Genomic DNA, 12,027 nt, shown 5'->3' with positions numbered 1-12,027 from the left:
GGGCCAGTTCCCTGTCGGTTGGCAGGATCCCCCGAGCCAGGTATCCTATGAAAGGAACCCGCCAATCTTCTGCAATAAACACCGCATAGCTTTCTTCCTTATCGATTGCCAAACGACATTCCTGGCATTTCCCCTGTATGATTGTTGCTTCCTTGTCCATATCTGGCCAGTAATACCCCATGCGCTGCATCCTTCTGTATAGGCTGACTTTTTCTGCAACTCCACATGCTTGGGCGTGTAGTTCTTCTAGTTTCGACTTTCCTTCCTTCTCAGTGATACATCTGGACAGTATTCCTCCTGGTAGTCTTTTATACAATTCTCCTTCTATCTGAGTGTAATCCATTAGTTCTTTGATGTTCCCTCTAGGGCTCGCCTCTTTCATCCTTTCTTTGACTTCGTCCCTCCAGTCCCTCTATTTGGATTCCCCGGGGTACATCCCTTGGAGGATCCTTACAATAGAATGTTCCTGCCTTCCTATTTTTATCAGCGTATCCCTCCCATTAAATGGTATTTGGGATCCCAGGGTGGCGAGAGCATCTGCAAACCTGTTTTCACTTCTTTGAGTGTATTCTATGCTGAAGGTTTGAAATTCCATCTCCAGCCTTTGTGCCCAAGTCCTATAGGCTGCTAAGCTTTGTTCCCGTAATGCAAAGTCACCTTTCACTTGGGAGACTACAAGATTAGAATCTCCCAACACTCTCATATGTTTCACTCCTATGCTGAGTGCTATAGTCAACCCAGTTAAGTATGCCTCATACTCAGCTGCATTATTAGAGCATGAGAAACCAAGCTTGAAAGACAGGGGCATGATATCCCCATTTTCACAGCTTAGTACAATTCCTACCCCATTTGAAGTTGCTGTAGCTGACCCGTCAAACCTCACACTCACCCATCATGGTCCGTTGATACGTAGCCCCCACATTTTTTAGGCCAAAGGGCATTACAGTGTAGTAAAAGTTCCCAATCGGAGTTCTGAATGCCGTCTTCTCTGCATCTTTGGCTGCCATGCGGATTTGGTTGTATCCACTGTACCCATCCATAAACGAGAGCATTGAGTTTCCTGCAGCTGAATCTATAAGGAGGTCGATATTGGGCAAGGGGAACTCATCTTTAGGACATGCCTTGTTCAGGTTGCGAAAGTCTACACAGCAACGGATTTGACCATTTTTCTTCTTCACAGGTACAATGTTGGAAAGCCATTTTGGGTGTTGGATGGGTTTGATAAAACCAGCTGTTAGTAATTTCTTGACCTCTTGGACTATTTGAGCTTCTACCTCAGTGTGGAAGACCTTAGCTGGTTGGACTACTGGCCTCATCCCTGGGTCCACATTAAGAGAATGGACTACCAACTCTGGGTCTAGACCAGACATCTCATCATAGGTCCATGCAAACACATCTCTGTATTTTTGAAGTAAAGTTACCAGTTGTTCTCTTTCTTGAGCCACCAATTGACTGCTAATGAAAACAGGTTTTCGGGATCCTGGTTCTGTTCCCAAGTCTACTTCCTTTAGTTCTTCCTCAGGCAAAATCTGGGCCTCCTTAACTGGTTCTTCTGGGATTTCTTCTTGGGCCATCATGCAGCTTGGTGGTCCGGGACCTTCCTGCACAATGCATTCGGGTCCCGCGCACCTTCACAAACGATAAATTAGCCTTCCCCCAGGTTCCCGCACCACCACACATTCTCGGGATCTTGAAGAACTGGGCTCCCTCTTTTGTCTTTTTCTTTCTAGAAGGTTTCTCAGGTCACGGGTGGCCCTTCCTCCTTCTTCTTCTTCTAGGATAGGTGCCCCCGGGGTCCCTGGGGTGGGGTTCTCATCATCTGGCTCCAACTCATCATAAAACATCGTTTCTGCAAAGTTCACTTCTCCCTGGCTGAAAGGATTATGATTGGCAGGGATCCTTATGGGCCTCCCATTCAGTCTCCCCTTAATGCATTGATGGAATGTGGATGGAATAAGGCGATGTTTATGAAGCCACGGGCGTCCCAGCAACACGTGATAAGAAACTTCTGCATTAATCACATGAAACCTTGTCAAAGCTACTATTGGCCCTACCCTTAAGGCTAGCTGCACGTATCCTTCTGTTGATTCCACCGATCCTCCAAATCCTGTTATTTCCTTGGGGGCCCCCAGGATCCTTCTGTCAACTAAGCCAACAGCTTCCAGGGTACTTAAGGCAATGAGGTTGAGTGATGCCCCCGTATCCACCAGTGCTCTTCTGACTTGAACACCGTTTATGGTGGCCATGAGATAAAGGGGTCTACGGTGGTCTGGGTGCTCAATCTCCATGTCTTCATCAGTGAAGGTTATTGCATTGGTTGTTTCCAGGAAAGCTCGACTAGCATGTGACTCAGCTGTAAAGCATTCCATCCCTGAATCTGCTGCTATGCTCATGAGAGACTCTATGGCCACCCTTCTTGCTTCTGGTCCGAATCCTAATTGATTGAATAGTAACCTGAACTTAGGATTCTTCTGGAGGGTTCTGACTGTGCTCGGGTGGAAGGATCCTTCAGATTCTCCTGCTTCTGCCAGGTTCCCGTGTATTACTACTGCTACCACCCCTTTTCCTTTGTGTTTAGGCAAGGGGTTCCTCTGCACTTCTGGCTCCTTCTGAGTGAGTTCCAAGGTTCCTTCTCTCAACTTTTTGTGGAAGAGCCTGCGAAGGGTCCAGCAGTCCTTAGTGGAGTGCTTCACATAATTATGGATTCTGCAAAATAAAGGATTCTTCCTTTCTTCTTCGGTTGGTGGCCTGGACACAGTGAATGGCCTGACAACCCCATCTCCAATCCATTTGTCTAGGACATGGCTTAACTCCTCAGCTGTGCATGGGATCACCGGTGGTTCCTCGAACACCTTCCCATTTGGTCTCTTCCTTTTCTCTCCTGCTGATGCTGTCATAGCTTGGGACGCGGGCAGCCTTTTTGTTCTCATGGTTTGCGCCGTCCTTCTGGTTCTCTGTAGCAGGTCAGCAAACTGTGTGATACATAAATTTTCAAGGTTGAGCCTGTAATCAAAAAGCATGTTGGCTATACAGGTTTCCACGAGCTCCTTTTCTTCATGGTCTCCATAGCAGTCTAGGGACACATCTTCGAATCTTTTAATAAATTGAACAGGATCTTCTCCAGGTCTCTGCCTCACCATTTGCAGGTTCTGGAAAGTGATTTTGTCTTCACCAAGGTAATATTTGGCGCAGAATTTTTCCATCATCTCATCCCAGGTCTTGATGGACCCGGGTCTCAGCGTGGTGTACCAAGTGTATGCCCTATCCACTAAGGATTTGGCAAATTCCCTTAGACATAATTCTTTGTCTCCTGCATAGGGGCCCATAGTATGGACAAACCTGCTCACATGTTCCACGGCACTTCCATTCCTCCCATCGAAAGGATGGAACTTTGGGGGTTCGTATCCCTTAGGATATGGTTTGCCAAGAAGTTCTGGAGGGAACGGGGGATCCTGAGAGAATTGCTTGGGGATCCCTGAGAGTTTTTCCCTTTCTTGCTCCAGGAGGGCATTGACGTCTGCCAGTGTCAAGTACTGAGGGTTGGCTCTTCCTCCCACTGCTGACCCTCCTTCTGGCTGTGTCCCATCTTGGTGGCCAGTAGGGGGAATATTGTCTCTGATTTCCTGTGTCCTGCCTTCTTTGATAAGACGAACTTCTTACTCCAGATCCTTTAACATTGTTGTCATCCTGGCCATTAGGTCTGGTTCCTGTCTTGCGTGTCTTTGTTCCGACACAACCTCCTGTTCTACCAAGGGTATCCCACCTCCTTGCCTGGAGACTTCCTCGTTTTCTCCTACAGGCTCAGAGGCCGTAGGTGGCACATTAGTTCCTTTGCTGTTTCTTTGTCTTGAAGGCATTCTCTGTGAAGGGATTGTTTCTTCCTTCTTCTTTGCCCAGTCCCTAGCGGAGTCGCCAAAATGTGAGAGTGTCTTTTTCGGGATACTCAGGCCCGAGGATCCCGGGCCTGAATGAAAAGGAAAGGATTTGGTGGACCGGGCCTTGACTCACCGCAGCTAACAAGCTGTTTAAGAATCAAGTGAATGCAGAGAATACTCCTGACAATATACAGAAAAAATGACAAACAAGGATATCGAAGAGTGCCAAAAATTAACAACGTAAGTTCAGAAAGAAAGAAAAATAGGATTAGCAAGACGATAAAAAAAGGAGTGCTGTGGGGATACTAGGAATTATGAAACAGTATTTCATTAATACATTATCTGTTTGATTACAGAAAGCTCACTAGGACGTGATACAAGGTCCAATCAAGCTCAAAAATTGCAGTCTTGAATGGCTATTTCAGTCTTCAAAACTTGCAAAGTTTGATTCTCGTTGAATCCGAGTATGTGGAATAGTGGCCTTTACAAGATATCGGGAAGCAATATTTGTTTTTCCTTAGTATTTTCTTTCTGCATAGATTTTTCTGATAGTTTTTCCTAGAGAATTTCTTCTTTCTTGTGTTTCTTTTCTTTTTTTCTCGCTGCTTTCTTCACAACCCATCCCCTCCTTTTATAATGGAGTTTTCTGGGCGTCCCGGGGAACCGTTGGTTCCCCTGTTTTGTTCTTTTGCAAACAGAGCATGCTCTGTCTCCATCGTCTCGGCAAGTCCCTTTTCCGTTTTCTCTCATTCTTTCCTTTTCTTGGTTCTGATTCCTTCGAAAGTTTCTGGTTGGCCATCCTCTTTGGGACGTACTGAGGTATGCCCTTCTCGGCATCCCCATTTCTGGCGTCTTCCTCTTTTCCCTTTCTTTCCTTTTTGGGAGGAATCCTGTTCTGCCATTTTTTAAAGTCATTTGTTACCATTCTTCTTCCCTGACCTGGTTCCCCGAAGTCCTTTTCTGTCTATGCCATTGAGAGGTCGCTCGCGTCTTTTATTTCTTGTTTTTCTTCTTCTGTCTTCTTTCTATCGATCTGTCCCAATCTTCCTTTTTATTTGTGCTTGAAGGGATCTGCGCTTATTGAGGATCCTTGCTTCTTTATACTTTGCCATGGTTTCTTTTTTGGACGCTTCTTTCTTTTCTGGGCTTCAGGATCCTCTGGGCCTTCCTTTTATTCCCCCATGAGTCATCCGTATCTATTGCTTTGGGCTTAGCCTAAATTTTTCCTTTTGGGCTTGACTTGTTCTTCTGTTTTGGGCTTATTTTATTATGGCCCTTTCTTTTCAGACCTCAACAAACTCAAAGAGTGAAAGACTCAAAGAAGCAAAGTGATAAGATGAAACGGCTACAATAAAGGCGCAAATAGCAGTTGGGGAAAACAGTTTATGGAAAGACGCGCCAGTTGCCAAAAAAATTTAATTTGAAGAAGGGATTAATCAGCGGTTATTAATGAGAAGTAACGGGAAACGAGAAAAGTGGGTAGAGGAGTTTTACCTCAAATACTTAACTGCCACGTCCCGTGTAAAGAGGAAGCTGCAAAATGTAATAATTATAAAGGAACGCGACACGCAAAAAGGAGGTGACCAAAAGCAGCAGAAAAGGGCCGGGATCCCAAGTAAAAAGGAAGGGAACCCAGTAGAAGTTGAGAAAAAGGGGATCCCACGAAAATCCTAGGAAACCTAAATCACTCACGCGTGGGCTTCAGGCAACCCACGAGCTCGGGGGGCTAAATGTTGAGGTCTAAAAAGGGTCATAGTGAAATAAGCCCAAAAAGAATAAGTCAAGCCCAAAAGGGAAATTCAAGCTTAGCCCAAAGTAGTAGATACAGAGGGAATAAAAGAAAGGCCCAGAGGATCCTGAAGCCCAGAAAAAGCATCCAAAAGAAAAAGAGGACCACGACAAAGTATAAGAAGCAAGGATCCTCAGAAACCATCAATAGGCGCGGATCCCTTCAGGCACAAAGAAAAAGGAAGACTGGGACAGCTCGATAGAAAGAAGACAGAAGAAGAAAACAAGGAAATAAAAAGCAAAAAAAGAACGCGAGCGACCTCTCATGGCACAGACAGAAAAGGCCTCAGGGAACCAGGACAGGGAAGAAGAATGATAACAAACAACTTTCAAAATGACAGAACAGGATTCCGCCCAAATAGGAAAAAAAGGGAAAAGTGGGAGATGCCAGAAATGGGGATGCCGAGAAGGGCATACCTCAGCACGTCCCAAAGAAGATGGCCAACCAGGAACTTTCAAAAGAATCAGAGCTGAAAGAAGGAAAGAATGAGAAAAAACGGAAAAAGGGACTTACCGAGACAATGGGAACAGGACATGCTCTGTTTGCAAAAGAGCAAAACAGGGGAACCAACAGTTCCCTGGGAAGACCAAAAAACTCCATTATAAAAGGAGGGGATGGGTTGTGAAGAAGAGGCAGCGAAAAAAAGAAAGAAACACAAGAAAGAAGAAATTCTCCAGAAAAAAACTATCAGAGAATCTGTGCAGAAAGGAAAATACTTAGGGAAAAACAAGTATTGCTTCCCGGTATCCTGTAAAAGCCACTATTGCACATACTCAGATTTAACGAGAATCAAACTTTACAAGTTTTGAAGGCTGAAATAGCCATTCAAGACTGCAATTTTTGAGCTTAACTGAACCTTGTATCACGTCCTAGTGAGCTTTCTCTAATCAAACAGATAATGTATTAATGAAACATTGCTTCATATTTCCCAGGATCCCTACAACACTAATTTTTATCGCTTTACTAATCCTGTTTCTTTCCTTCTGAATTTACCTTGTTAATTTTTGGCACTCTTCGATATCCTTGTTTGTCATTTTCTTTATATTGTCAGGAGTATTCTCTGCATCCCACTTGATTCTTAAACAGCTCGTTAGCTGCGGTGAGTCAAGGTCCGGTCCACCAAATCCTCCTTTTCATTTAGGCTCGGGATCCTTGGGCCTGAGTGTCACGAAAAGGGCACTTTCACATTGTGTTTGATTTAATGGGTTCTGAGTTGAAGTTTTATACTGCTAATCACCCACAAACAAATGGGCAAACAGAAAGAATTAATGCTGTGTTGGAGAATTATTTGAGGCACTATATGATGGCCAACCAGAAGAATTGGCTAGACTTATTGGATTCGGCGCAATTTGCCTACAACCTGCATAAGTCTTCATCAACTGGGATGAGTCCCTTTGAGTTGGCAATGAGGCAGCAGCCTCTCACATCTCATGAGATTGCTAAACAGAGTTCAAGTGGCAAATGTCCTGCAGCATACAGATTTACTGTCAACAAGCAAAAGCTAATGTAGGAGGCACAAGACAGCTTGTTGAAAGCATAGAGGAGAATGAAGAAGTATGCTGATAAAGGAAGAAGGCCTCTTGAGTTCCAAATGGGGGGCAAGGTGCTGTTAAAATTGACACCACAGATTTGGAGGAAGTTTCGATGTAAGCAAATTCACAGAGTTTTAATTCCTAAGTATGATGGTCCATTTGAGATAGTAAAAAGAGTTGGTGCGGTGGCTTACAAATTGAAGCTGCCAGAAAGGTTGCAGATTCACCCAACAATTCATGTTAGCTTCTTGAAGCCTTATCATGGTGATGCAGAAGAGCCTGCAAGGAATCAGGCAAGGCGTGCCCCGCCTACTGTCATGGTTCAGTTTGATAAAGAAGTGGACAGAATCCTTGATAAGAAGGTGACAGGTTATCGAAATAGAGGAAATATGATAGCTTACTACTTAGTGAAATGGAAGGGGGTGGCTGAATCAGAGGCGAGTTAGGGGAAAGCATCTACACTGTGGCAGTTTGAGAAAGAGGTGAAGGCATTTGACGATACCCTCCCGACGAGGACATTGACTTCTTCTGGTGGAGGTGGTTTGTTAGGAGCTTTACAAGTTGCTGATAATGACATGAGGAATTGGAGTGCTTGGACAACATCAGGCCAGTCACATGGCTTAATGTTTTCTTAAGACACCAATGGCTCCTCAGGCCTATCTAGTGAAGCTCCTAATTGCTCTTTGAAGGGGACAAGCCTAGTCCTCTTGCTGGATTCAGATTGATGAGCATGATGAGGGGCAGTAGTAGGTGGTGTGTTGACCCTACGTGGTAATGCATGGCATGATGGCTTGGTTAGTGGTTGCTTTGTATGTGGGCTTGGTGGCTTGGGTGCAAGGTAGTGCTAGGCTACTGTGATGATGATATGTTGTGCAAGACATTGGGCTAGTTGGTGCTGGCTAAATGCATAGACTTGTATGAGTAGGCTGATGGCAGTCACTTGGTGTGCTACAGATGGACATGTTATGTGGGCTGTGATGCTGATGAGAAAGGCTTGGGCAGAGGGCCAAGACTTCCAAAACGTGGTGAAACCATTATGTGTGGGCTGTTAGAACATGGGCAGAAGCCTCATGATGATGTGCTGAGTAATGGGCTAGCATGTGCAGAGTGTGCAACAGCAGTTATTGGCAATTACCAAACGTTTCCAGGCTTTGTGGATGTTTAGACATGCTATGTAAGGGCTGGAAACGTGTAAGGCAAGCCAAGATAGTATCAATGAAGGTGTCCTAAGTTAGACTACATGTGGCAGCAAGTCCTGGATAAGGGGCAGTTACTTGGTAGTAACTACTATGATAGTTTATTCTGTATATTTATCCTAGGCTGTTGGGGTTCTCAATAGCAAAGAATGTATTATTTGCTTAGAGAATTTCGTGTGTATTCTCCAAGCTTCCTTTGTACTTGTTATTGAGTAATAAAGGTTGGAGTTGGTGCCCTGTAAATACTGTGTGTGCTCTGTGTGTGTGCATTCCCTTGATAATTCTATTCAAAGTGTTCCTACAATGTATGAGTGTGGAGTGTTGGTTGAGACTAAGTCAGTGGGCTCAATGCCATCACAGGTAGAAAATTTAAAAGAAAAATTGACCATGTGACATACAGTAAGGTGTTAGATGTAGCACCTTACTGTAGCAAGTTGCTAAAACTTTTAAGATTTGGCACCTTTGATGTAGAGCACATATTAGTGTCTTGAACTATAAAATAGCATTTTAACACTTTTAACATCTTCAATGGGAATGCTCTAAGCAAGTTATAACAACTTTCACTTGACTTCTTTAACCAAAATATCAAGTCCTATTAGCTAGCTAGTAACATTATGCAGACAATAAATTAAGGAAACTTCTCCACACACACACACTCTCTCTCTCTAGTGTATTTTGATTAATCATTAACCAGAGATAAAATAATATTAGGATACAATTAAGATAATTTATCATTAACCTCTCAACTTTTGTCCTGTCGTAGTTTTTTATAGGACTGACAGGCCTTCCTTCCTTGGATGACCTCGTCAAATACATTCGTCCACCTCAACAATGCATGAACGAAGGTAGGCAAGTCATTAATAAGAGGATTCAATACCTCGAATAGTTACCAACTAGCTGTCAAAATATTGGAGCAAAACTCGCATTAATCAGCCCTAAGGCATTACAAGAAGAGCACTAAAACCACATTTAAGGCCCTAATGGCTAGAAACTATGAAGATATATATACACACTCATCAGAGGCAAAGAAGGTATATAATTTCACCCAAAGAGTACTCTAACCCAAATATCTCTGATATTGGAACTTTCTTATTTCTCTCAGAAAGCTTCTATACACTAACTTTGGCATCAAAGACGTTGGGGCAGGCCCCACACTAGTGACCACCTTAGGAGAGCCTTTGTTCTACGTTTGCAGGAATAGTGACAAGGATTCAGTATCATCTGGACGAACTTATAGGACTGACAATTCACACATCATCAATACTTACTTTTCTTCTCTTCAATCTCAATAATGCACAGGACGAAAGCGGAAGGCTCCGGGCCAAGGTAGTACAAAGCCAAAGTGTGAGGATTGACCAAATCTTCGAAGTCGTCAATTGACTTCGCGTACTCAATAGCAGCCTCAACATGTTGCGTGTACATGCTCTTAAGTTTGAGTCGTCTCTTAATCACATGAGACAGAGAACAGAAGAATTAGTAATGACAGAATGAACACAAAAAGAATGAAAAACAAAGGACTGGTAGAAATAACAACGTACCTAGACTCGGGATTCTCCACTGACGAAGCAATCTAGGGAGATCACCCCAAACCTCGTCAAAAGGAGTTTTCCAGTCATCCTCGGACACAAAAGAATTAGGACTTCCAGTATCTGAATGATGAGGGCAAGTCCTGAACGATCCTAGTCTTCCTCTCCTAAGGCACCAGTTCGTAGTACCCATGTTCCTCCTTTAAACAGTACAAATAAACAAGCTCGTCCACCTTAATCATATCTCCTTCAGCAGTAACCAACCATATCTCTATACAACTGACCACTATCCTCCACAAATTGGGCATAAGTTGCCCAGGAGCAATGTCGAAATGGCCTAGAAGCTCCATAATAAAAGGGTGGATAGGGAATCTAAGCCCGCTCAAGAAAGCAACCTCGTAGAAGCATACCTCCTCAGGCAAGAAGTGACAAGCTCATTCCTCCCCATGAGGAAGACGAACCCTAACCCTATCAGGAAATTGGAACCTACCCTTGAACTTGGAAAGCGTCTCATCGTCTAGACTACACACCAACCTAAGGGCATGGAAAGCCCTAACCTCCTGAAGGACGGAGATTGCGATGTCTTCCTCCACCTCCACAGGGTCGTCGCTAGACGACAACCCCGTCTCAAGCTCACTCGATCTCACCTTAGACATTGCTCCTCGCTCATTCACTAAACCCTCGAACCAATCAATTGACTGACATAGCAAGGGGACCAAATCAGCCAACGCAATGCCTAAACTACTACCCTCAAAGACAAAGTTTACAACTAAAGGGGGAAAGGTACGAGAAACACCTAAAGAAACCCCTAAATGCACAAAGAGGAATGAAATTGAGGGGCAAGCTATCCTAACTTTAATGTTACTAACCATGGAAAACCAGAAAACAGAAGTAGAGAGAAGATAATCCTAAAAGCCCCAAAACAGAAAAGAAATCAGAAACCGAGAACAATCTATCTATGCCAAAAAAAAAAAAAAGCAAAGGAAAAGGGAAAAGAGAGACATACCTCAAAGGAAGCAACCACAGAATGCAAAAGCTCAACCACAAAATGCAAAAGCTTGAAGAAAACCGCAACAAATTGGAGAAGAAGAAGCACAGAGCAATGATTGAGAGTTGGAAAAAGTGAAGAGGAAAGAGAGGAAGTTTAAAAACTAGGCATAAAAAACTGAAATTCAGCGAGAAACCCAAGAGTCACACAAATGGGACATTAACTCCACTGGTCAAAACACGCCATGTGGCCATGATGTGTGTGGTGCTGCCACTATGCATTAAATGTAGAACAAAACCCCAAGAGCCATGTTTGATCAAAAAACCTTTCATCTTCCGATGATCGTCTTGACACACCACGACGACCATGGAACTTGGGGGGCAGCTGATGGGACTGACGGGCCCTCTTTCCTTGGACGACCTCATCAAATACATTTGTCCACCTCAACATAACATGGATGAAGGCAAGCAAGTCATTAATAAGAGGATTCAATACCTCGGATAGTTACCAACTAGCTATCAGACCGTTAGAGCCTCATCAAAACTCATATTAATAAGCCCTAAGGCATTACAGGAAGAGCACTAAAACCACATTTAAGGCCCCAATGGCTAGAAACTATGAAGCTATATATACACACTCATCGAAGGCAAAGAAAGTGCATAATTTCACCCAAAGAATACTTTAACCCAAATATCTTTGATATTTAGAACTTTCTTATTTCTCTCAGAAAGCTTCTATACACTACCTTTGGCATCGGAGACATTGTGGCAGGTACCACACCGGTGACCACCTTAGAAGTGCCTTTGTTCTACATTTGCAGGAATAGTGACGAGGATTCAGTGTCATCTGGACAAGCTTACAGGATTGACAATTCACACATCATCAGTTTTCATCTGACATATATTAAGTGCCCGTTTGGATTCAAAGTTTCCTGGCGTCTGCGTTTTTGTTCTACAGTTTTCTCTTTTTTTTTTTTTTTTTTTTTTTTTTTTTGGTTCAGCCCGCATTTGTTGACTTTTGCACAGTGAACAGTGCATTCGTGCACTGTTTACGGACCCACAAATTCCACTTTTCAGCAACTTTTTCATTAAAAATGGGTCCCACAGCACTATTTACACATT

The 12,027-nt window shown here is 43.6% G+C and overlaps 1 protein-coding gene across 1 annotated transcript in view; it reads right to left on the bottom strand.

The window, feature by feature from the left end:
* The window catches only part of LOC126707107 (uncharacterized), a 96,722-nt gene that overhangs the window by 74,816 nt on the left and 9,879 nt on the right, over window positions 1-12,027 (bottom strand). The gene's annotated exons all lie outside the window — the stretch shown is intronic.

The sequence above is a fragment of the Quercus robur genome, chromosome 11, assembly GCF_932294415.1.
Source record: "Quercus robur chromosome 11, dhQueRobu3.1, whole genome shotgun sequence".
Classification (NCBI taxonomy): domain Eukaryota; kingdom Viridiplantae; phylum Streptophyta; class Magnoliopsida; order Fagales; family Fagaceae; genus Quercus; species Quercus robur.
The sequence above is the reverse complement of the archived record's forward strand: the minus strand, read 5'-3'. Positions and strand labels throughout refer to the sequence as shown.